Source organism: Halictus rubicundus, chromosome 3 (assembly GCF_050948215.1).
Source record: "Halictus rubicundus isolate RS-2024b chromosome 3, iyHalRubi1_principal, whole genome shotgun sequence".
Lineage (NCBI taxonomy): Eukaryota > Metazoa > Arthropoda > Insecta > Hymenoptera > Halictidae > Halictus > Halictus rubicundus.
In genome coordinates this window covers 12,987,617-13,014,772 of record NC_135151.1, presented here as the reverse complement: position 1 = coordinate 13,014,772, position 27,156 = coordinate 12,987,617, and the positions used below count along the sequence as shown (strand labels likewise).

Below are 27,156 nucleotides of genomic sequence, written 5' to 3'. Positions count from 1 at the left end.
TAGTTGTTACGAATTGCCACTGGAGCTTGCTTAGCCCGCTTAGAGAGAGATTTAGTCGAGCAACTAAGATGAGCTCGCCGACTAACCGCTTCGCTCCTATCTCTCTCTCTCTCTCTCTCTCTCTCTCTCTCTCTCTTTGTCTCGCTCTTCTCACCGCCGATTCTTCTTCTCGCTCGCTATTCGGATTCGCGGCTGTTTCGCCAAGATTAGAAGCCTGCGCCGCCCGGCCGCGTCTTCCAGGATCAAAGTTTGACCGCGGACTAACTTTCCCGCGGATTTACTGCGAAATCATCAGCTTAGGCGACTCGCTCTGCTTCTTTCCACGAGAACCACCCACGCTCCATCTACGGTCAGCCGCGTGCTTTCCGAGATGCACTACGCGCGATGACCGCCGCCATGATAGATCATGATCACTGGACTGCGGATTTTATGCGTTCATGATAAAAATAAGTAGTTTGAATTTGATATAGCGAGAATATTCGAAGGATTTCAGAAGATATTACAAAAGATGTAAACGTATATGTCGCTCCCGTACAGTGTGGCCAGATCAAGACTTTTCTCCCACTCTACCTTACTCCTACGACGGCGAGTATCGCCCTTCAACCTCCATTCCCGCCACGGACCGGTCACGTGACGCGTTTCACAATGTTTTGTAAGTCAGGCACGTGAGAAATCGCGATTCTATTAGAACATCATTAAACCTGTTAATATTAGGAACGCAGTATTGTTTTGATGAAAAGTCATAACGACTTGTTTCTCTCAATCAGCAGTTCGATAAACTCTTAGGACTGTCTCTAATAATTTCCAACCGAACTCGCTGCTGTTTTTCAAGCCCTAGCAGATATTTTGTCTGGATCGGTGCGATTAACGAAAAGTTACAAGGTCCCCGACAGATAGTGCACTCTCTGTCTCGCGAATCGATTAACCGTGTTGTTCGGACCGAGAGTAATTTCCGTGAAATTCCATCCCCGAGAGGCGCAGCCTGACCGGAAGTCGATTCGTCCCGCTCCTCGGGATACTGAAATCTCAGTAGATTCGCTAAGTAGCAATATAGGATAAATTAGCTCTGTCAGAGCGGCAGAGCCTCGGCCTTGTTGTTTCTCCTTCCACCGTTTCTCTCTTTCTCTGTCGTCTTTCGCAACCAAACACTCGCCTCCCTCGAGACATCTCTTACCTGTCTCGCGATGCAACCCTGATGTATATGTACGCCTGAACAAGCACACGGGAAACGGGAGCTGGAGATCTCCTTAATTTGTGGTGGAACACTTTTACCAACCAAAAGATACGCATACTCTTTCCCGCGTCTCCTCTCCGTTTGCCACGAATCTGCCCGGAAAAATGCGAAATCCGGTACAACTCTGATATACGGGCTTCCAAATGGTAATAGACGTGTTCATTGTGAGTGTCCCATCTAGATCTGATTTATTACGATGCATAAGACCGCCAAAATGTTCTACTTTGCGTGAGGGAAGATGCAGAGGAATTTTTAGAGGACTGCGATTTTTACTTGCCGAATTCTGTTCGTATTAGATAAAAGATATGGTCTGTAATTAACAAAATGTTTAAAAATATATAGTCATGCATGGTGCTAGCAAAGATGTTAAACTACAACCTCGACATTGATTTTTAAATATTTTCGTATTGCTTGATGTACGAGCAATGATTGAATATTTCATTGAAACTTTTGCAGTTAGTGAGGCTTAAGTTATGGGGAGGTCAAGTTGTCGATGATACTGGTAAATATTAAACTTAAAAGAAGATACACATGCTTTCAAACCACCATTCTATATGAAATTCTTCCTTAGAATGATATTTTTCCCAGAGAAAATTTATTTGTTGTTTGACGTCCTACGATTACTATATCGTAGCATACGATTGAATGATACAATATATTCCGACAATACCCCTTCCACATATATACCACTAATCGACAAAAATGTACCTCTCCGAAAACAAAAATTAGCGCAACTTATTAACTGTTACGCGAAATTGCTTTTGCCAACAATCTGCGGTATCTCGGGGATCAATTTCTTTGTTGTCGCGAGATATCGGGGGCGATTACAAAAATCCGTTACACCTGCACCCGACTCCCAGGCTTTTATGGTCGCGGATAATGTGCACGTACACGCGTAACCCTACGCGTGCGAATGTGTGCAGCCGAAACGCGCGCGGCGGACGGCTATATTCAAGATAGGCGAACACTGAGCATTTCTTGGGCTCGAAAATGGAGTCCGGAACTCATCAAGGTAATGCAGCTGGGATTATCCTGAAACCGAGCACGTTCCCAATGCCGAGAGTCAGGAGTACTGGCACGGCTCTCGGGAAAGGTAGAGCCTCGGCAGGTTATTAGTTGATCGTTTGATCGAAACCCCGCGGAGACCGCCAGACACTTCTGACACGAGCTGCGTCTCTGGCTGTCTTTGTGAACGTGCACATTTGATCGGTAGAGCCCGGGCTTGTTTATTGAAATAATTTGTCGGGACTGGAGCTGGCAACTCGTCTGAATGATTCAATTATCGACATGCCTGTCTCCGTTGTATTTTCTGCGATTTCTTCGAAAACTTCAGTACTCGAGTTTGCTCGACATTTGATCATAGTTGCAAGTGCTATAATAAATATTAATTTAGAATTTGTTAAAAGGACGATACGAATGTGGTGGTCATTTTACGACCAACAAATTCATTTAGAAATTTTTACAAGAGCGACTTAATAGTGAAGAACATATTAGGACTACAAACTTTGTTGTTCTCTTTAGGTTCGCGTTCATTTAGAATTTTTTCAAGGACGAAATAAATTGTGTAACATTTTTGAGATTACTAACTTGTTATCTATAGAATCACATTAATTTAGAATTGTTTACAAGAGCGAATTAAAATGCACCAGTTTTATGGTTGAAGTATACATGAAGCGCTGTTGAAGGTAGAGTAATTGTTTCTGTTCCGAAGAGCGTGCACACAGCACTTTAGCATTAATGTTTAGATATTCTGGGCGTAGATGGGGTTTCGAAATTGATAATAAACGTTCATTGTTGTATAGAATTTATGTTCCCCTGTGCAGTTATGGAACGCTCGTTTGTTCCCTGACGTTAAAAATAAAATTATCATATTAATTTATAAGAGAACGACGTTCATGCATAAGCTGTTGAATTCAGGCCAGGGACTGCTTTGTTTCTCGTTTTCGCATGGATTTGCATAACTTTGAAAACAACGTCGAGAAGAAATATTTTTTAAAGAATTTCTCATTACTATCTCCACCGGTCTGTGTGCGTGTGTGCGTGCCTTGACACGTTTCACGGAAAATAATGAGATTTTTATTTCGTAATTCCTTTGCGGTTAGCGGAAAGGGTGAATTTCATCCTTTTTCCGGAATAATTCGCAGCTCTACTGTTGTGCGATCCTACTGAACTGACCGACACTATATACAATTTTCGTTGCCTTTTACATGGAGAACTACAAAATTGAGTTGATAAAATGATATTTTCTGCAAACTCAAGCTTTTAGGTTCTACTCGGATGAGAAAGCTTCTGCCGCCAATTACTTGTCGTTTATATATTGTTCTTAGTGGGCTGTGGACTTTGCGCATTTGTAATACAAATAAATATATAAAGCATAAATTGGTAAATACTTGGTAGGCATTTAAAGATACTGTTATGCCTTCTATGATATTAAAATTAATAGAACAAGAAATTAATTTTCTATTCGTTCCTGTTCCTCAGAATTTCGTCAGAACATGTTGAACTTGTATAAACATCTACAATCTAGTTTTAGATTAACAATAAGATCACAATTCCGTTGCATGTTCTACAAGCTTTCCAGCTGAGATGGTTAAAACATCTTCGTCGTTAATAATTTCCTAAAAGGGAGAACAAACTGGTACTCATATATCTCAAAATAAAACTCATAAATATTGGCAATAAAATGACTTTACTTTCAGTTCAAAGATGAACTAATACTTAGCCAGACGATCTCAATGTCAAGCAAAAATATTCGAAGCCAATTTCACGGAACAGGAGTCGAATGAAAACGTGTTTCTGCTTCCTTGAATGATTTCGACGGTAAGATAATAGGAAAATGTCCTTAAATTCTTCTAATATCATAACTAGACTGCGGGATTTATGCAATTATGAGAAAAACGAGTATACGAAACACAGAAAAATAAAAGTGTCAGAAGAATTTAGGACTAGGGTAACGGATCCAATTACTGTGGCTATATTAATTGTTCTTATTTTTAAAGCATAATGAATATTAAGAAAGAGACATATAACATATATATTAACTGATTTGAATGAAACATTATGCTTTAAAAATGAGTATAATTAATATTGCCACAGTAATTAGTAGCCCCACAGTAATTGGGTCCCTTACCCTATCGTTATTTTACTTTCCATATTACTTATCCAGTTATATTACTAATCCACGGTCTACCAACAAAATTTATACGTGGAGTCGCTATCTTCATCGCGAATCTTCCTCGATACCGATTTCATAGCTCGAGAACGCAAAAAGTGTATAAAAGGTGCCGGTCATGCTGTTCGACTTGGGGATCGGCGGAAGCCTGTCGGAGTGGACGTAACAGCGAGTGATAGCGGTAGAACACGATCTGACGACCGTTGCCAAGAGAGGCCAGTAGCGGGGTAATAAAATAATAGTGCAAGGATCGGGCCGGGTTAAACGATGACCCGCGCTATAGCTTTCCAGTCGAATACCGTCGGGTTCGGCGGATCAGATTAACCAGACACCGGGGAATTTATCTCCTAGCGTAACGACTACGTCCACGTCGTCTGGGCGACGGGCGCGGATAAATACGTGCGTTTAGCGGATTGATTGGCTACAGCACACTTTGGCTAGCCTCGCTTCGGGCTGATGCACTTTTGCCATCGTCGCACCGAATATAGATGCGCTCTTGAGTCACGCGCGACGTGTCGGATCGTTCCTTGCCATTCGTAGCAAGGTTAAATTTTGCTCTGGCGCCACACTCACACATACACACAAGATCCCGAGGTCCTTCGCGACTCGCTATAAACCGGTGTATTCGTCTTCGTAGCGGAGCCCCGGTTTTCCGGGTACCCGACATCCGTCGCGATACTAACGCGAAACTGCGCAGGGAAACTTCGGACACTTACACTTTTTTATCAAAATCTAATAAATATGACGAGCTCGAAGGTGCCGCGCACTGCAGCTTGTTTATCTCACGCTCTCGCGAATCCCCGTCGAATACTAGCGACAATATGTTCTTTCGGAGATTGGTCGCGGAGGTTCGAAGAGCGACTCTGATAAAGTTCGCGGAATAAAAGTCTAAAGAATTGTTCTTACTAATCGTTGATTCGTTTATCGTTTAGTCTCCCTTTAGACACCTTCTGATTTTACCGAAATGAAATTAGTGGCGCACGCTACAGCTTGTTTAGGAATCGCTCTTCTGAAAATGCAATCTTTATAACCTTTAGAAATTTGAAAAACGAGTCTCGTAAACTGCTTAAAATACAAATGTGAAAAGTTCCTCCCGCTGTTCCATTCTGATACCATTATCATTTTAAGTCCCTTTGGACAGTTTTTGTACCCAGACGAAACGAATTCGTTCTTTTTAAAAGTGGCACAGACTGCAGCTTATTTTTGCGACGGTTTCCATAGAACCATCGAAATGTTGCTGTCCGGAGAAGAGGACCGAACGGTTGGCAAAGCTATCTCGTTAATTAAGAGTTGCTCGGTGCCGCTGGATCGGTGTTGATTAAACAGGAGCTCCGACAAACGTCTGAAAAATGAAGTACACAGAACGGTGCTCACTGTTCATCGACAGTTATTATAAATCCTTGACACATTTGCGTGACATTGTGACGAAATAATAGGTACGATAACCCGGTCACAGAACGTCGAATCACCGCGAACAAACTTTAAAACACCGAAGAAAACCAGATTCCAGTAGAGATAGCTTATCAGTCCCACGGTCGCGTAAACTCGCCACCAGCTGGCAGAGCAGTTTAATTAAAATGTCTTTTCTTTTGCTTGTTGCAGGTAAGAACGGCTCATTGTCGACTCGTCCCGATAGTCTTATCGTTCATCGGATCGGTGAGTGGTTCAAAGAAATTCGAAATTGAACAAGGTATCTCTCGCTCCGCCGTCGATCCTCGGACATTAAGGGACGTCGGAGAAAAGGGGAGTCGAGCATTTAATTACGAGATCTGTCGGCGTGAAGGCGGCGCCGAGAGATTCGGTGGGAAAAAAATAAAATCGGTTGAAACCGTTCGACGGATCCTTTGATAGCAGTAACGAGAGAGAGAGAGAGAGAGAGAGAGAGAGAGAGAGAGAGAGAGAGAGAGAGAGGGTGCCACCCCGTGGTGGCGAATTCTCCTCGATCCTTGATCGGGGGTTGATACGGGCTGCGAAATGTCACTGGGCCAGACATTTCTATATTTGAATTCGAGTTTCGCATGACGGGGCTTCGACGTAGAGAAACGGGAGGACCGACGTCTCTATCTATCGATCTAACTGCCGGCCGGGCCGCGTGACGTTCAGCTTGGAAATAATGTTTTGTGAGTCTCGTTGGGGTAGTCCGTCCGTTCTTCTTTCTCCCACCCTTGCGATCCTTGTCGTTTCAACTGTAGCCAGCTTTCTCTCTCTGTCTCTCTCTCTCTCTCTCTCTCTCTCTCTCTCTCTCTTCCACACACTTTCTTTCTCTGTATTTTGTTCTTCCTACGCTGACCGCCGATAACCGGGATACCGCGACAAAAATACAACGTCAGTCAAATCCTTAATCCTGGAAATAGCGGCTCTTATCTACGCTGACGTAAGTGGTGCAACCGGATGTGAACGGCACCCACGCCCTCGCCTTCGATCGCCTTGCTTCGCTGTCTTCTTGAGACAATTGGTGCGCGCTGATTTTCAAAACCTCCGGAAAAATAGGAGAAACTTTCGGAGAGAAGCGCACTTTCTGTCTGCAATTCGATCAATAACAAACGATTCATCCTAATTTCATTTTGATTTTCGTCGATTTCGCAGAAGGTCTTGCTTCGATATAGGTTGCACTTCGTAGTCTACAAGTGAAGGCTTCTAAGAGAATTTCCGCTAATGTGGAATAGAAGCGAACGTGTCAGGTTCGATAAATACAGGAAGACACTTTGCGAGAGAAGTTCTCAATTCGATTACTACACAATTTTACGCAGGGTCCTGATTCGACGTAGATTACTCGCCCGCTCATCTTTGTCAGAAGTGCCCAAGAATTAACTGAATTGCCACAGAATTGATTACCCCTGGAAGCATCACACACATGATTCCAACAAAGGAATTCCGATAAGAGGCTCGACTCGCTCCTATCGAGAGGATAAACATAATCTCAGCAAACCACCGACATCAATCTCCCTCGTCGTCGCTACCGTCGCGTCCCAAAACGAAGTCGCAAAATACACGCTCCCGAATTACTTGTTCGCAACGAAGCCGGAGCTCTGTGCACAGCAAAAACTCGCCTGCTATCAGTTGCACGAGGACCCCGTGCGCGGCGTCGGTTTATCGCTTAATAAGGATGGATGGGTGGTATCTCTGGGCGTTTTCGGTCGACAATGAGCCGAGGTATAAGTTAGTCGACAGTCCCGCGGGACACCCGGTACAGTCTATCGAGGGAACGTGCCGCGCGTGGCTGACGATAATTATAACACAGAAAATCGGCGAGCATCGGAGACCAGAATTCCCTCACGTGGCGCGGCATTAATGACTCGGCCGTGCTCTCTCTCCCTCTCCCCCTCTCTCTCTCTCTCTCTCTCTCGCTCTCTCTCTCCTGGTTGAAATACCGGGCGCGCAGTTCCTGAGGCTGCGGCCGGTGTTAGGTGAGACACGAAATTCACGTTGAGGCCTTAAGCAGCGCGGAGCGTGGTAATATCCGAAACGGTAACTTCTGCACGTCCCCGGCGCGCATCCGAATCCACCGTCTACTACCAGCAGGAATATCCATTTCAGGACATTTAACCCGGCTGACTGCCGCGACGAGGTGAGACGGGATGTACACAGCTTCTAAGATTACTAGGCAGTTTCATTACGCTTACGAAAAGACCCCCTACATCCCCTGCTTCCTCCGTCTACGTCTCCGATCCCCCATCTCCCTCGTACCGTTCCCCTTCTATCCTCCTCTCACTCTTCTTCTCTCTCTCTCTCGCTCTCGCTCTCTCCCTGACCCCTCTGTTCTCTTTGTGTCGCGCAGAAAGGTTTTCGAGAGGTTCAGACCATAGCACGTCAAAACCGGAGACGAGGGCACCCACGAGGAACCGAGACGAGACTTCCTCTTCCTCCCTCCTCGAAAGTTTTCTGGAAAGTATCTCGGCTAAGGGGCCGCGAAAATAAAACTGATATTCTACATTAAATGGAATGACTTTCATGTTCCTGTTAGCAACTGGAATTGGATTTATCGCAGGCCCCGCTCACCGGCTCTCGAAGCCTGAATTTTTCTACGGTCTCTCCACTACGGCCATTCGAAACCTCAAATAAGATTAATTCCAGCTACGCGAAAATATGGTTGCGGATAAATTCGATCATTTTAATTCCCTGGAAAACTTCGTTAAGTACTTCGGCAACCGGTCCTACTCGATTCTGCTGTTAATGTATCTTCGATTAATGGTCACTGAATTTCGTTGTATTTGCGGTTGACTATACGTATTGCGAAACACCATCGTCAACCGCTCTTTGTGTTATGAGTTCTTCAAGATTACTTACTTAATAGCTAATAATGGATTTGCTTCAATGCTCAACTACTAATACTATACATACGGATCAAATTGCATTCTGAGTTCAAAGAAATAAGGAACCTCTGTGTTTAAAAAAAAAATTAACAAATAGCTCGTTATTATACGATATTTTATTTCATATTCAATCTTTCGTGATTAAAATTGAAATAGGTCTACTATAATTTATAGACATGATCTATGCTTGCGTGCACAAACGAAAAAATCAATTCGGCGTTGAAATGCGGTGTGTTCGAACACTGTGTTCACACTGTTTCTACGAAAGCGCATTTTTCATTTTTTTTTTTTTGCGTCGAAAAAAGGTTCTGATCGACACGGAACGTTCCCATTCACGGTATCGAAAGTGTAATTTCGTGCAACGTGTAATAATAATGTCTTCATGGAATGTGAAATCGAACGGAGCTAATGTTACAGGTTTATCGACGGCCACGTAAAAACATGATTGATAGCTGCGGGGCGGCCTATACGAACGAAAAGAAAATTTCGTAACCCGCCATTTCCGTATCGCACTTAACTGGGTTCGCATTTAATTATCGGTACGGAAATGTTATACACGCCGCGCCAGCGAGAATTCCTAGCGCGTTTTCGAACGTTCCAATCTTTTAAATACGTTTCGCTAATTGCTTTCGCAAATCGCATAATCCCCGTTGATTAACGGGGAACGCATACGCGGATTATCGTTCAAATAAGAGGCAGCGAGAGACATACTGTAATTTCGAAGGAACTGAATACGTGCTTACCGCGTAATTGGGGTGCGAATGAAAGAGTAATCTGCGGAAAGTGTCGCTGTGCGGAAGCGTAAGCTCGTCAAACTTTCGTAATCTCCGTATCAGACGCGGTTCTTGCGATAAATCTAAACTGATAGACTAATCACGCTCAAATATGTTCTGCGCACAATTATACAACAATATTCTGCACGATAATATTCTACAATTTTAGCGACTCGAAATTGTTCATGAATAAACTGTGGATCTTCGTGCATGTATTTATTTTACACACGAAATGTTAACAAGAATTTCCAATCGATACAACAAACATTTCCCTTGTTCCAATTTGTATAAAATCACCTATGAAAATGGATATTTTCCTGTACATGTTTGCGATCAGGTCTGATGTTACCAGCTGTATGAACAAATATCGAATATTTAAATGTACAAAACAATAATTTGATTCCAAGCATCTTACAATCTCATCAGTACACGAAGGATAATGTCGTTTTTGAATAAAGCATTCGAACTACGACGAGCCTTCAAACTCGTCGTATCAAACAGAATTTAAATTAGAAGTTGGTCGCAGGAAGAGCACAATTTATCATGGGTCTGAAGAGACCCAGGCGAGTCGTTTGACGCGTTCGGATTAAAAGTGGCAGCGCCATTAAATTAAGTAAAATCAATAGCAGCTTCAGAGCAGCAAGATAAAACGAATTCAGCGAAAGAGCGGATCCGGAGCGGTATTTGCGGAGAGCCCGGTGTCTTTGATTAATTGAGGAAACAAAACGACAAGTAGCCCCGCGTTTATTTGTACGTGCCCAGAAAATCGACTCGCCGCGCCGGGCGAATCTCGGGTCTCGGCGCGCAAGGCGGTCATAATTTCAGAAGTGATATACAGCGTTCCGTATTAATCGGGCACGCACCATTACATCCTCGAGCGCATTACGTGTAAACCAATCTAAACGAGCGACAGTCATTACGGAGTTTCGCGGAGCAAGGATGCTGCTGGCACACACCTGCGTGCGCGTATTCGTGCCGTGTTGCCTCTTCCTTCTGAGAGCGAGCACAAATGACGTAGCTACAGTGCTAAACTGCGTTATGGCGGTCTTCCGTGGCACGTCTCATTAATCTCTTATTCGAGTCTGGCATCATGGTGGAGGATATAAAACCGGATAAATTGAAGAAAGAATGCTGCACCGAGCACGTGCACTCAAAATGTCAGTGCAGCTACCTAAATGTTAGACTACCTCGGCATGTGGGAGTTAACGATTAATCAGTTTTTTTTTTCGCGGAAATTTCGTGTCTTCGAAAGTCCCCATTAGCTGTCACATTACCTGCAGCTGCAATTATTTGTATGGATCATCCGGTTACCAAACAGTGTACGGACACTGTATTAATTCTTAAGCGCACCAATTCGATCCTGGACGTTCCAATTATCTTAATTATATGGATAAAAGTAGCCACAGTTTCTGCATTCGTGACTATTCTCATGCTATTCTACTTAATAATACAATAAAATAAATGAATTCCTACGATTCTTCATTTTGATTGTTTGTGAAGGAATTTGTGAAAAGGTGGATGCCTATTAACTTCCGCGTCTAATAAAAACGAGATTTGAGATGTTGAAATGCTAACTTCTACATTACTAAACAGTTGCCTGACAAATATTCACTTAGTAAACGTTTACCCCGTTTAAGCAGGACCGCTTTTACAAAAGCACATATAATTCATCTCTGTTGATTGAAATGAGCGTTTCCGGTCGCATAATTATCGAAAAAAAACATTCGCCCGTCTTCAGAGACCGCACAACAGTGTAGCATTCGATTCGAGGCAGTCACAGGGATTCGCCGGATACCGATGTGTCTGACCATTGCGGCGTTTTCCACTGATTTATTTATTCTTTAATTTAGTGGGCGCGGCACTGTTCGCATTGAAACGAATTTATTAGGGACACTTTGTTGGGTTTTTAGCGAACAGTTGTTAATATTTGCGGGCGATGGCACAATACGGCGTACATAATAATAGAATAGCAAATCTCATTTGAAGCGTGTTTTCCTCGCTATTCCCGAATACCGGTTCCGCTACGGGAAAGTTCGCCGGCGGAATGATTTCATTGTCCGCTGCCAGTTTCCATGGACACATTAATGTCTCATTAGCGGGGGCGGGCCTTTCATTGCAGCCGCAAAAGTGGTCCGTGTTTTGAACCGTAAGAATTTCTCGGGACACGGAGCCTCGTTTGAAAGAAAACGATGGCGGGTGCCGGTTGATGCATACCTTCTTCGGGTGAATTCAAGCCGACAAAGAAGAAAGGCCGAACCGGCGGGTGGTCGATTTAAAGCGCAAACGACAAATAAGTTAAATACAGGATCGACGGGTGGCGGGGCGAGGAGAGTACCGGAAGGAGCAATTAAGCCGCTAGTATTCAAATCGACGCGGAATGAAAAGATCGACGTGTTTTCTCGTGGCTCAAGGTTCCGACCGAAGGAGGTAACCCTCTTATTAGTACCATTAATCACCCCATAAAGATCCGGCCGGAAAAACAAGGGGCCCCCGAGAGTGAAAAAGTCGCCGGATCGCGAGGGAGTTCAAGAAATCCGTACCGGACCGTGCCACCCGCCCCCGCGATAGTTTTCACGGGGCGCAGAGGGCACTAAAAAAGGGCCGACTGGCACCGTATTGTTTCTCACGCAACTTTTCACAGATTTCACTTAGTCCGCGGGAGCAAGAGCTGGCTCCCGTTCCGAAGAGGCCAGGCCCTTTCTTCAATAAAAATTCATTTCCTTCCTTTGATTTACTTCAAGCACCGAGCCAACTCGTTCTCCGCTTCTTTTCTTCCCGCCCGCCCTCTGTCCGTCTAACCCACCCTTTCTCTATTCCCTTCTTCTTCTTGCTGTCTGTGTCTCTCTCTCTCTCTCTCTCTCTCTCTTTTTCTCGTTCTCCGTCGTCGCTGAGAAACACTTGGAAAATACCGGCCAGATATAAATTCCTTCGCGCCGGCTGAAGCGCAACGAAATCCTTGTGAAAAGCGATTCTCCGTGACAGATTTCGCCGCGTTCCACTTACCTTCATCGGTAAATGGCTTCATCGCTTAATGAATCTTCCCGGGATGGATACGCTGGTTGGCTGGCCATTACTTTTCCAGAACGGTCTACGAGATTTCAGCGGGAATGGCGCAAAATGTGCCGGTACGCGGATTTATGATAACGATAAATTGGGCACGCCTCAGTTTTTTTCAGAAACGCGAGCGCTCGGTCGAACGCGTCGGTACATGTGTCGCTGTAAATAAGTGTGATTTGTTTTTTAGGAACCGCGATCTTTGCTTCTTTCTACTGGATAGTGCTCGTTACGTTCGTAGCTGTATGCGTAATGTTCTGATATTTCGGTAGAGGCATAATAAATTATGAAATTGTACAAGTAGAATTCAAATTAGTTTGTCAAATATCAGTAGGATATCGTAGAATAGCATTTAGAGAAGCTTTTACTGCGTTAAGATTGTAGCGGAACATATCCAGCGTACGGATTATCAATGTCTGACTAGTGCAGAATATTCTACTTGATGCATTATTCGGCTTTGTTTCTCAACTAGTAATTCTACAACGAGATACAGCTGTTTCCTTAGTCGTTATTTAACAACAACAGCATATTCACGTGTAGGTGAAAATAAACAAATTATATTAACTGTCCAAATTATTGAATTAACAAATTTGGTCATTACGTTCTTTTCATATTGCTCCTACAAGGATCAGCCACGGCTCACACGACCGATTAACACGTTGTCTACCATAGTGGTAATTGGTGGCACTATTGATTTGCTCAAAAACTCAAAAAGTTCTGTAATGAATTAAATTATAGTACAGCGTGCAAACTTCATTATCAAGTAAATAATATTCGTTATAAACATCTCCGATCGTGAAATACGTAAAATTCCCGAGGGCAGTCAACGTGTCAAGGGTTGGTCGAACAATTTATGCACGCAACATAGAAATGCGACTTGAATGCAAGATGCACCGTAGAGAGAGCTGTTATTTTGCCGGGAAACGAGGATAAATATCGGGAGCACCGGTTCGTTAGTAGGTTTTCTAGCCGAAAAGCGGGATTGCTTAATCAGAAGCCGAAATTAAACGTCTCGAAAATACTAGCGAATGCGGGCGATAGCACGGCCCCGCCATTAAACAAACGCCAATCCCGACGAGCGTTCCGCCAAAGAACAATGTACCGCAAAGCGTGCAAAGCTTCTTGGAGGAACGGGGCGAGGATCTTGAGAGCGGCTGATGGCGCGGTAGCTCGTTTTCGTGCGCCCTATTAATTACGAGGCAACGGCTCGCGTGATTCGAGCTATTTGCCGATCCGGCCCGCCTCCCCGGCCCGGTTTTCTTACGGCGTCGGTGCTAGCCAGAGAGCCTCGATTTTCTCTCTCACATTCTCTCTCTCTCTCTCTCGCTCGCTCTTTCTTTCTCCCTTTCTTTCTCGGTCTTCAGCAACCTCGGCCTCGGAGCCTTCAAACAACCCGTGAACAACCGGGAGGCCCGTCGGTGAATGAGCGCCCCGCGGAATGGAGGACGTCGAACAGCCGAGGACGCGCCGCGAAACGGAACGGAACGGAACGGAACAGAACGGGCTAAAGAAGACACACAGAGACCCTGGGACTGCTTGAATAAGTCGAGGAGAGTCGCATCCAATATTTTAGAGAAGTTTCGAGCTCTTCGTTTCCAGCTTGATTCCGTGGCCGAGGGATCAGAGAGCGAGACAGAGGGAAAAGGGAGAGAGAGAGAAAGTCAGAAAGAGTAAGGTCCGCCGCGTGCATGAGCGGGAGCGCGAGCGCGCTCGCGCGCGCGTGCAGACGCCGCGTTCTGGGAAACAGAAACGGAAGAAACAGGAGCGGAAGGGTATGCTAAAGGGCGGTTTCAAGAAAGGCACCGGGGAAAATGGAGGAAGAGGTGAGTCGGCCGGGATGAGCCGTATATCTTGAGGGATAAGTATCGAACCTGAAAATCGCGACCAAAAACCCCCGACTGGCGCAGCAACGTCATGCGGAAAACGACGAACTAGGTCGATGTCGAAGAGTTTCGCTGCAGTTGGCTGGTCCAATCGAGTATCTATCCTCTCTTCTTCTTCTTCTTCTTCTTCTTCTCCCCTCTCTTACTTCTCTTCCTCTTACGCTTTCTCCTCATCCTACTATCGCGCTCTTCTTCCAACTCCGACGTACAGACCCCTTCTCTTTCGTCCTCGTTCATCCCGTATGCGGAAGGAGGAGCATCAAGGGGGAGGGGCAAGGGATTTGAAACTCCGTCCGACTGTTTTCCTCATCGCCGACGAAAACATGCTGCCCTTGTACTGTCGTCGAGACAAATACCGAGTGAGAGAGAGAGAGAGAGAGAGAGAGAGAGAGAGAGAGAGAAAAGGAGAAAAAGAGAGTGAGACGCGGAGCCAGGGGGGACAGAAAACTTTTCTACTGTTCTTTTCGTTTATAATTTATGTTTCCCCGCGCACGACCGAGACATTGTTATTGATTCCGTTACGTAAACAGGCGGCACGGTTTTTCCAACGCTTCCGCACGAAACTTAGCCGTTTAAACGCCGGCTTTTGTTCGCCGCCCCGGACGCTCGAGAGCCTTTCTGCTCAAAGGAGTCCACAGTATTGCTGTTCGACCTCCATTCACTGAACTTACCCTGGAATTAGCGATCGGCTCCGCTTTTGTCGGATGCACACTGCGGATTTTGTTTATACTTGCTCGGAATAGGGCGTTTGTCCTTCTTCTGAAATAATTGTGGAATTTGTACACAGGAAAGTCTCGTTTTCTCAAAATTTATTACACAGAGGAGGTATCTTGCTGCCAGTGTTCATTTATATGAGATAAAATATCTCTGTTACTAAATACAACAAATTCAATTATATCTGCGTGTCTAATTGATATGGTCGTGTTCACGAACGTTTAGTAGTAACGCAGCTCGCAGATAGCTCAATTATATAAGGTTAAAGGTGAGAAGTTAGTTGAATCCTTCTAAAGACCAAGTCCCAGGAGAAACTACCCAAGAAGTACACACCGGTCGTAACTTTCTTACCTCCTACATTAACTTCTAAAATTTCATCCATGAAAGTAAGTAAACTGGCGATAAATCATTAACGATCTACCATAACCGACGAATCTTTCGAAATTCTGCAAAGGTCTCAGTGAAAAATCTCAGTTGCAAGCTCGTGGAACTTCAACGAGGAAGATTTCTGTTAACAAACGTGTAAATTGCAATGAACAACAGCGTTTATCGAGCAGATCTGGAGCCCCATTGAATATGGTGTCGTCGTAGCATAAACCGGCGTTGTGTTGACGTGTCCGCGGCGCTCGTGTGTCGCATGCTGGCCAATTGAAACCCCGGAGGTAAGGGCCGGGCCTCTCCTACACGGTGATAACCGAGTTACGTTCCAATATCATGATTACACGTCATCCTTGACAGTTGACAATCCCTAGAGTAATGACTATTGCGGAACGGTAGACCCGACGCGAAGCGGCTCGGCTCGGCTCGGCTCGGCTCGGCGCGGCGCGGCGGCCACGGGATCACGTCGTCCGGTTAAATTCTTGCAGCCGAGAGAGGGAATACTCTCGCGCTCGCTAATCTTCACGGCCGTGGAAACATATTGCCGCACGTTCCCGCTTTAATCTTGTGACGTAAAACGGTTCGTGAAAGAATTTGTGTTTTTAGATGCTCGGACCGCCCGCCCCGCTGTCCCGCGCCGACGAGAACTTTCCTCATTTCCTGCACTTGGGACTGCAATAATTTAAAAATCACTCGCGTGGAGTTTCATCATCGTTCTCGGTTATTACGCACCGACCGTCCCTCCAAAGAAATACTTTTGAAAGATAACAGCCCACGTGTTCCAGATACTAAATAAAATTGCAGCTCTCGCTGCCCGGGCTCTTTGGTCCAGGCTGGTACACTCTCGCCGGGAACTTTTGACAACGTCTCGCTATCATTACAGCCAGCGAAACAGCACCGTTCTAGCTGAAAACGTCGCCACTAAAGATTCATGCTATACCAAGAACCGTTATGCAAAATAAAATATTGTGCGATTAGATTGCAGAAGACAGAAATTCTATTGTAAAAAGGTGAAAATCATGTAAGAATATTATTAAATTCTTTACATATGTTCATTGTCTCGTGTTCGATCAATTCATATTTGTCGCGAATGCATAAAATGCGCAGGCTGATTATTAAATACATTTTTATTGCACACGGTATCTTTGAAATTGTTGCATAAGCTCCCAGCTAGTGATTTTGCATGTAAAAATAAGTCGAAAACAACGAATAACAATTTTCTGTTTGATGCATCGTTGTCGAGATAATTGAGTTTGAATAAAAGTAGGCTGATCCGTCTGATCATGACCTACCGTTTCTACTTGCTATAAGTACTGATGTGAGGTATGCAGACGCGATGGATGTTCAAACTCATTTTTCTCGAAAACGGAGCCCTAAACGAACAATTTCTATTCTTTGTTATCGACTTATTTCTGCACGTAGAATTACTAGCCGTAAAGACAAATTGCCAGCAGCAAATCCTGTTATCATTCGGTATCACTAGACTGTGAATCTTGATGCAAACTAAACACTATCTACACCAATTTATTGTTTTTAGTATTCTATTTTACAAAATGAATTTGTTACTGACATATTTGTTATTGACTTCGACATATACGCCAGAAAAATCATAATAGGTTGACAAGACTTCCTCAATGATACCACAATATCCTATTAACCATTGAGTACTTTGCCAAAATGTAAAGGAGAAAACTCTGAAGCTCTCTAAAGCAAATGGACATATCCAGCAAACTAGGAAACCCTCTAAGCATTCAGAAAATAATAGTTTTGTGGGACAGAGCAATTTCATAGGAGATTAGCGTACAGGCGGATTAAGGAAGCGAATCGCGAAATCTGCTGAGTCCCCGAACTTAAGAAAGACGGTTTGATCGAGCAATTAGACGGGTCTTCGGGGTCTCCAATTACTTTCTCTCTCTCACTCTCGCGCTCTGTCCCTGTTCCTGTGGGTAAGGTCGAGCGGTAGCTCTGCTGTCAGTTGTGGATGCGCCTTTCGCACGACAGGAGGAAGCACGCGCTGCTGCGGTTTTCCCGCCAAGTTCATTCAGCATCTTGCGTTGGATGTAAGCCAAATGCTGAATACACCAGCACGTTCCACCTCTCGCTCCTCGCCCGGGTTTCCCTCTCTCGCGTAACTATTATCATCCCGGAACGGCAAGTTGATGTTGCCGTTGTTGCTAACACCGCCGGCGTCGCCGTGTTATAGAACAAGCGACACAGTCCCTAATAAGGTCGGGCCACGGCCCTATTCCGCAATATTTCGCGACCAATTGTGCGCCCCGTTACGGGGAACAAATGCGACAGCCAAATCCGCCGGGAATTATTGGCCAAGCTATTTCCTGCGAATCTCTCTCTCTGTCGCGCACGCATTCCTCGCACCCGCCAACGCCAAACGGAATTCTCACGGTAGTCTCCGCGAAATTTTCAACGCAAAAACCTACGATGCTTATTCCAAGCTGCAAACGATCTTTGCTTCCGTACACCGGAAATTCAGGTACATTACTGCGACGTAATGGATAGTTCCAACTTCTACTCCTGGAATCTACTAAATACAATTCATATTCTCTCCTTTCACATCGAGATAAAAGTCACTTTATCCGGGTATAAATACTTCCTCAGCAGAATAATGAGCGTAGCCTCAGAATCCTAAAGTATTTCTTTACTCAGTCACGTTGTCACAGAATTGTTTCCACCACTTAAATCGTGTAAATCAATCGAGGGCTGTATGGTCTGCACAGAGTTAATTAACTCCTGACGATTAGATCGTGCCGTGACGCAAACAGTTTGCAAACGAGGAAGACGTTAAAGCGGAACGACTGGAAGAAAGAGCGGGCACGGATCGCTCGTGTTCGACAATTAAATTCATTGTCCCTCCCCCGGTATTTATGGACAAGTTAAACGCCAATTCTCGCGGCACAGCGGCGGGTACATTTTAAATGAAAAAGTGTCTGTGTGTGCGTGTGTGGCGCGGCGTTCACGTAGTGTTTACGCGTCAATTGTTTCCCGCGCACATCGTGTCGCGCTCGGGAGGGAAAACAAACGGCGCGAATTATGCGATTCTGATTTCCACGGAGGCAGCAGCCTTTTCCACGGATCCCGGCCGCGTGCTTTGGAAGCGAACGGGGAATCGGCGTGCGGGTGTGCGTAGCGTTCATAGTATTGGCAGCGGGCCAAGTCACGTTGTGGCTCAATGAAATCTTTCTGGGTTAGGTTAGCCCCTTCCTTCCGTGTTAAGCGTAGGATACGTTTACACGGAGTCGCTGGACGTAAAAGAAAGTCGGGAGGGCGAGACAGCCCGTGGGAGAAACAAAGCGCGAGTGAGTAGAGAGGGAGCAACAGAGAGAGAGAGAGAGAGAGAGAGAGAGAGAGAGAGAGAGAGCTGGAAGGAGAAAGAGCGAAAGCTAGGATGCTGGCCTGTGGCCAGGCGGTGGGCTCGTCGAAGTGGCTGGCTTTAGGATCCGTCGGAAGTAGTGGTGGTCAATATTGGTCGGACCAAGGAGCTTCTTAGGCGCGAGACCGTGCCACTTCCGTGCGAGCGGCAGCGTCGGCGCGGAGATTCCGCTGGCAGCTGTCAGCGGGACATCAAATCGAAGGATCAGGAGGCTTGTTGCCCCAGTTATATACCCTGGACCCTAAAAATATACAGCCGCGCGGATACACAACCGTGGTAGCTCGGAGGAATCAAAGGAACGATTTCGCCGGCGTTTCCGCGGAATTGGATTTTTCAAGATCTCACCTGGTTCCGTGTCTCCGAGTCGCCCGAGGGCGCTTCCTATACATCGACGACCCTAGGGTGGCGTGCGAGGGATGGGAGACGATAGGGGGAAGAGGAGGTGATGGAGGAGAGAGGGTTGAGAGGAGGGGTGGTGAAACGGTTGCTCGACAGTATCGTATGTACGTACGGCTGACAGCGGTTCCAGATTCGCGCGAAGAAACACTTCATTCAATATCGCGTCGTGCCAGGAATTCAGCTCGCGAACGCGTAACAAGTAGTCATGCACCGTTTCGGCATCGGTAGAGGCACGGGCACCAGCGCACACAGCACACAGCACCGCACAGTACGACTCGCGAGTACAATCCGGCTTCTCCTCCCCTTTCTCCCTTCCCCGACGTGTTCCCCTACCTCGGGGAACGGGTTGCTCTCCCACCTGACGTGCACCACTCGACCATTCTCTCTCCCTACCATCGCGCGGCTCTATCCCGCCGTCAAGCGAGCGTGGCGTGGCGAGGAGGAGCAGTCAGGCAGTCAGGTTCTCCGCTGGCATTAAGTATTCCCGTTGGGTCGGCGTGGCGTGGCGTGGCGTGGCGTGGCGTGGCACGGCACGGCACGGCACGGTACGCCACGGCACAGCACGGCACATCGCAGCGCTTCACAGCGCTGCGTGGCACGGCGCTGCGCTGAGCTGAACGGCGCTCTCAGCGAAGCAGAGAGAGCGTCGGAGTGGCGCGCCGCGACGCGACGCGCGACGTGGTGTGCGTCGCGTAGCGTCGGTCGATGCTGGGGTGCTCGCGAAGGAAGGAAGGAAGCGAGCGAGAAGGAGAAGCGTCGCCTCCCTCGCTCTCCCTCCCTCTCCCTCCCTCTCTCGCCCCTCTCGGCGAGCCCCTCCACACCCCTCGGATCCACTCGCTATGTCTCGCTCGCTCCCGGGACACAGCTCGTCGGCTCTCTCCGGCTAGAATCCGAGAGGCGCTATCCCCCTCGAGCGACGGCAGCGCCCCGGGGGCGCCTGCGCGCCTCGGAGGGGTAGAAACGGTGGCGAAATACCCGGTCGACGGGGGGTAGGGGCCCCTCCGTCGTTTCTATCCCTCGCTTGTCCGTCGTGCACCCCACCACGTTGGTTCCGCGCGGCTCCGCCACCTCCCCTCGCTACGGCTCCACTGCCCGGGCCTCCACGATCGCCCCATTCCGTTCTCGGCATCACAGCGTACAGCATTGAACTCGACGCACGACGACAAGGAGCGCGACAACGACCACCTGCCTCTCGGTGCACTCCACGGATAATCTGTCTGTCTCTGTTGCGCCCCCAAGTCGCCTATCTTCGTTAGACCTCGACGACGGTTTCGACTATCGAGACGCGCTCGACCGCCGCTGCGAGAACGGTTACGCGAGAACCCTAAATACGTGTGACAGAACGACAACGACAACGACAACGACAACGACTAAGGACTAGGACGACGATAGAGGAAACACAGGATCGTTATTGTTCTTCACCCTCGTCGTCTGCGCGGGGATACACAAAACATCATCCGTGAACGGGATCACGCGTGAATCCGTCGAGAGACCTCAGGATCTTCTTCCTCGTACGTACGGCTCTCTCTCTCTCTCCCTCTCTCTGGGCCAGCTATCTCGCGGGTGGCTAGCGGAGCAGTGTGTCACTCGGCCAGTTCGCATTTTCTTCTCCCTGTGTTACGCTCGCCAGAGATCGAGTTCCAGTTTCAGTGTGCTCTTAGCGACCACGATTACGCGACTACCAGTGTGATACGCGCGCGAATGTAAGCCGTTCGACGTATACAGAGGATTTACGACTCGCCGGAGAGGATCATCGTCGCTGTTTCGGCTGCGAGGGAAGCGAATCGCGATCGGTTCGACACCCTGATTTGTTGTCAGCGTTGTCGATCGTACGGTCCTCGAGATCCACGGATCCGCGGGATCAACGCAACAGAACCGGCAGGAAGTGAGCGACATTCGTGACCGTTTAGCCGTTGCCGTTGGAGGCCGCGGAACCCGCCGAGGAGGCTATAGTTACGCGTGTGCTGAGGAAGCGTGAGCTGTTCGTGACAGCACGAGGAGACACCCTTGGGTGGTCCCTCGATCGCCTGTCCGTTTATCCGTTGACGCGGGCGAGCCGTAACGCGTTGATCGCACGGCGCTCGGTACTCGCGGCAGTACTGAGTGACCTGCAGCACCCGGCAGTCATCGAAAAGTGTACACGACGGCGGTCACCACGTACATCACGCCGCTCATCACACCCGAGAAGGTACGGTGGTTCCATTAAGCAATCTTTGTTAAACGTATAACGCGCTCGTTATCGCGACGCGTCGGAGAGCAAGGACGCCGCTCCGATTGTCTCCGAGGAGGTTCTGTGGACCGGTGTGACCGTGTGGGTGTATCGATGTTTGTACGCTCGCGATTCGCGCGTATACACCGTCCCCAGGCTATTATCGGTGTGCGTGTGGGTGTACCTTGTGTGCTGGCTGCGGGCGTGTGTGTGTGGGTGGAGCTTGATCCTGGACGTCATCCGTCGGACAGAGACGGAGTGACCCGGCTCGGTGGATCTCTGTTGCTACCCTCTTCCTCGATCCAGCCCGCCTTTCCCTTATCTCTTGCGCCGTTTATTTCTCCGGACAATGTGCAGCGACCGAAAAGTTCCGCGTAGATGACGTTCCAGCGAGCCATCGCTGCCCTAAAAGTCCCCCGGAAGTTCGGGCATCTCTAGCTCCTGATGGACCGGATTTCTCGGAGCCTGTTACGTCGCGACACGCTGTCTCTCTCTCTCTCTCTCCCTCAATCTCTTCCATTCTTCCAACGGTTTCTCTAGTCGTCGAAAGATCCCGGTCGATGCTAGATCCTCGAATTTCCCCGGTTCTACCCGTCGTGGTAACGCCAGCTGAGACCCTACGGTTCGCGTTCCTTTGCTCTGACCGTGTCGGTGCGTCAAATCGGATGAAGGAATTATTAATGGAATTAATAAGTTGAGTGGTCCAGCAGAGGACGCCGAGTGGAGAGTACTATTTCCTTTTCACCGGTGGAGAGCGCACTCTAGTTCCTTATTACGTTCCCCGCCTGCCCAAGCAAACTTATTATCTTAAGTCCTTCGGCTCTCCGAGCGAAACGATAACGAGATCGTTACTTTCGAAGTTCCCGCCTTGCGGCCCGCCACTCGATAATTATTATTCTTCCTCCGCTCCCGACTACTCGCTGCCCGATCCGAATGCAGTTTTTTTTACGACTTTCTCCTCGCGAAATCCGCGGATAAACGACGACACACTGTTAGAAATGATATAGTTCTTTCTCGCTCTCGTCGCCGAGACTCGCTACCCGACGGAGCCATCCGCGCGCTCTATTTTTCTGAGCCATCTATCCCGGCGACGGTTTGTATCGCAATTTTAAATACGTTAACCCAGTTTTCTTTGTCGATCCTCGTTCGCCTCCTCTTCTTTCTTCGCCCCCCGTACTCCCTCTGATCTCGACGGATGTTTCAATCCGCCTCAGTGTCGGGCGCAGCGTCAAGAACCCGTTCTGCTCTCCAGTCGATTCCAATTTATTCCCGATTAAAATCGTTTCTCGATTAAAGTGCATAATCCACTCGATGAGATTTTTAATTAATCCCCTACCTGCCTCCTAGCCCGCCGCCACCGTGGCCGGGGAAAAAACATCCAGGTCCGCATCGACGGGATGTACACGTCGAGAAAGATCCTCGATCGACGGAATCGCTCGCGATATGCTTGTCAAGCGAGAATTGGGTCGCGACCGATTTTTTCCCCGTCGTTCCCCTTTATCGCGCACAGATATCGGTCCTGATGACCAACACATGACTCGATGATCTTCAGTGGTTCGCGATACTCGAAAAGATCGAGTTTCAGCTTGCAAACGCTCGCGGACGGAGCGTGGCGAGTGTCTTCTCGAAACTGGAGCTCCCAAAGACGCATTTCCACGTAATTTACGGTCTCCACGACACCGTCAATGATAACAATTTGAACACTCTCAGACCCAACGACTCCGAAATGTTCGTGACGCTCTCAAAAGATCGCGGTTCAAATACGACAAACGCACGGTTTTAGCTGGCAAACGCTCGCGGTCGGAGCGTAGCGGGTATCGCCTCGAAACCGGAGACGCCGAAGACGTATTTCCACGTATATATCACGCGGGAAGAGGTAAATTCGCTCGTACATCATGCGAGCGCAAAAACAGGGACGTCTGGCTGCGCGCGCGGACGCTGAAATTTACGGTTGGCCGCGTGAAAATCTTTCCTTGAGGCTTCTCGGGGTGATAACACTCACCCCTGGGTCTTGTTTCTTTTTCCGTTTTTATCGTCGGGGAAGAAGTGGAAAATAGAAACACGTCGCATCTGCGTCTCGGAATCTTCTTCTGCCCGAGCGATGTGTTGCCTTTGTCTACCGGGGAGAAATTGAAGAGAGACAAGAGATACGAGAACGAAACGTTTTATTATAACGCCCCCCCCCGGCCCCGCGAAAAACCCCGGGATCCTCGGCTGACAGGTGAATAGAATGATCGCCGAGTGTTTCGACCGGTTTCAAAGTGTCCGTCGCTGCGATGAGACCCTCCTATCTTTTCCGCCCGATTCGTAAATCTGATTATCGCCTGGCTTTCTGCAATCGTGCTCAAACCCTTCGGAATTGCAATAAAGTCAGTCTTCTGCATTGAGAATCTTCTGTTGCAAAATATTCGTTGGATGTGTTCGTTCAATCGCTCGTCGTTCATGTGTAACCATAAACAGTGACAAATCTGCGAAAGTGTTTCGGTTCGTTTAAATCGCAAAGTTATATACTTTATTCTTTCATTTCGGAAATTCAGTTCTGCGTTAATTCTTAGCTGACCAGGATTTTTGAAAATAGTAAGAATAATTTTCCGAGAGAACTGGATTATGTGTTACGGCGCTAAATAATGGAAAACGCGAAAACTTAAGCAGTTAAATATACAATTCTGATGTGGTGAATATGTCAACATACGTTCTTAAGGGTATTGTATCTTAGGATTGAATAATCAGTAAATTCATTTCTTGACACTTTACGACAACAGTATTATCGCATTCGCGTAAGTTTGGGGGAATATATCAAACTACAATAACATCAAGAGCAGGCCAGTGTGCAGTATCTGTAAGAGGAAAATGCTCGAATCTCTAGCGCGAGAGGATTGGAATAATTTTTGAATAGGGAACCCCGATCGAATCGTTACCAATTCGCCAAGAATTAATGGGCAGCGCGGCCGCGATTGCGGCGACTTTTGGCAATCGTTTCCTTAATAAATTCTTCGACCATAGCTCCCGGTCCAATATTAGATCTAATGCCATCTAAGGGTAGTTCTTACAATCCTCTGCGGTGATTAATGTTGCGTTTCATCTCGGTCCTATGGAAATACCCCGGCGTCCTTGCTCTCCCGCTCTCTCTCTCTCTCTCTCTTGCTCGCAGTCCATCCATTCATCAAGAAATACTTGTCCTCCCCTACACGTAACCAAGTTGCTCATTTCTCTGCCGAAATATCGCGTATCACGATAAAGGGCCGGGGAATCCGGCAACCGGGGGGTGGAACGTATGAACGCAATAAATATTTTTCATCCTCGCGCGTGAAAAAGTTTCCTCAAAGGCAGCTCGGGGAGCCGGGTAGCAGGAGTGGGCTCTTGATTAAACGTTGCGCCAGCGAAATGTATTATTACCCGGCGAACGACGCTTCTAAACTGCGATGCTTCGAACTTAGTTGCGAGCGAGGGCGGATTTTTCACCGAGCGATGCTGCTGCTGCTCTTCGTTGGGAAGCAGCCCCTTCTTCTTCGCGTCTTCCTTCTTCGCTGATTTATCCGGAGAGAGAGAGAGAGAGAGAGAGTAGCTCTCTCGCGGAATTCCTCGACTTCGATTTGGACGTGCTCCTTCGAAATAGCAGAGAATAGTTTCATCGTTTCAATCTGTTGAGTTCAAGCTTCAGACATTTCAGAATGCTGGGAGCCTGATATACGTAGGCACAGTTTTTATACGATGTGGACCGAAATTGAACAAATTCTCTATGAACGTGCGTCTGTGATTTTCTGATACAAGCATTTTTATTTGATGAGACGAGAATGTAATACGCGGGACTAGAATTTTTCACTGTTTCGATCTGTAGAATTCAATCTTCGGACTTTTGAGAATGCTTGCAGCTACATGATTTCTACACGATCTGGTAAGAAATCATAACATTTTCTGTGACAGTGATTCGACGATTTAAATATTCCTATTTGACAAGACAGAAAAACTATACGTGAATTCTTTGTTTGGCATGTTCTTTCCAAGCACAGCTTCAGAGATCGATATCAATGTCCCAATGACGTTACTGGGGGTGACTTGTTGGTTCGCAATTGAAATTCTTATTGTTGTTGTTAAAGGATCCATTAAAAAGTCTTTAACTTTAGACCGTGGTCGTTGAAAAATTATGACATATTCGCCGGTAGGTAATATGTTAGGATACACGACAAAAAAAAAAAGTGAAACGGACTGAAAGAGTGTTTAAATTGAAGTGATCAGGAGATGCATCCGCTCGAAACTGAATCTTTTCTTATAAAGTAACAAGAGAGGCGCATTGATTTTGAATAATCACATTTCAAATTGCCCTGTAAATTCATATAACAAATTGCGAAAATCTAGGAGGTTGTCAAGCACTGTAGCGTTTCGCGCTTGGAATAAATACCGGCGCACGGCCAGTAAAAAAAAGGGGACGGATAAAACTAGGTACCGGACGAACCGGAATCCTTTTCCTGTTCGTACAAAACGAGGAGACGATGTTTCTAGCGTGACCGACACGCCGTGTCCTCTCCTGTTGCACACACGGACCAGTGCGCCCGGATTTTCAGTCTCGGACGACGAAAGAAGCTCGGCTTGCCCGTTCCGTTACCGCTTTACGCGAGCAAAAGGGAGGTAAGCGGATTTGGTAGCGGTCGCGCGGCTATTCTAGCGGACTGGAAACGCGGCCAGGGGTAAGAAAGGTTGTTATCAGGGGGATGGGGGGTGAATTAAAACAGACGCGTTCCCCCGCGATGGCCAGTCCCCGGGGGAGTCTTTCAAGGGACACATGGCAAGGGACAAAGAAGAGAGAGAGAGAGAGAGAGAGAGAGAGAGAGAGAGAGAGAGAGAGAGAGAGAGAGAACAAATTGGAAGATCGAAATTTTCGTCGCGCGGCGGACTTCAAGCTGCTTAGGATCTCTCGAAGGTAGATGAGGCGGAATGGAAGTTAATCGGCTTTGCGCGTAATTATTCGCAGTTATTATTTGCGTTACATTTTCCCCGGATCCGTCCAAGGTACAAGTTGTACTCGCCGTAATAACTGCACCAGGGGAAAAACGAATTTCTTTGTACCGGTTGCGTTCCGAACTTCAGTGGATTGTTCTTAATATATTTTCATGCAATTTGTGTTACTATTCAGTCTGTGTTAACATTCATGTGTTGTACAATCGTATTTCAAATAATCAAATATTGTGAAGGTTTCAGACACTTTACGAATGTTGTGAAGTTTTATTGGACGTCTCAGAGATGTTGGAAATTGTAAAGACGCTTCCTCGGGAAATAAATTCGATTCGATTGTTCTGTCTTTAAAAATAAATGGCGCCATTGCGTCTCCGTCTGAAACAAGTATAACTGAATTAACCAGTTAACGCCAATTCAACATTTTAGACCTAGACAGTCAAAGATTAAATTCTACGCGAATGCTACATTTCGGTACGTTTTCCGATTTTTTAAACATTTGTGAACGCACTGAGCTCCACGGTGTACAGAAAATTCGTTCGATAGTCGGAGGTCGAAAAAAAGTCGATAGGCGAATTACGGAGCAATATTCCCGGAAAACTTTGCCTCTGCTAAATGAGAAACAGCACGTCGAATCCCAGAAAAATGTCCTCCGTAGGAAGCCGCGGGAATTGCAGTGTCTTTCGAGA

General features: G+C 46.9%; 1 protein-coding gene across 8 annotated transcripts in view; it reads left to right on the top strand.

Moving 5' to 3' along the window:
• The window catches only part of Rbp6 (RNA-binding protein 6), a 1,054,377-nt gene that overhangs the window by 707,720 nt on the left and 319,501 nt on the right, over positions 1-27,156 (top strand). Inside the window, exon 1 of one of the 8 annotated variants that reach the window (XM_076785458.1) lies at positions 20,437-21,496. The exons of the other annotated variants lie outside the window; for them this stretch is intronic. The gene's annotated coding sequence lies outside the window, so the exon portion shown is untranslated. Of the gene's footprint in view, positions 1-20,436; positions 21,497-27,156 lie in introns of those variants that run through there. 8 annotated transcript variants of the gene reach the window in all.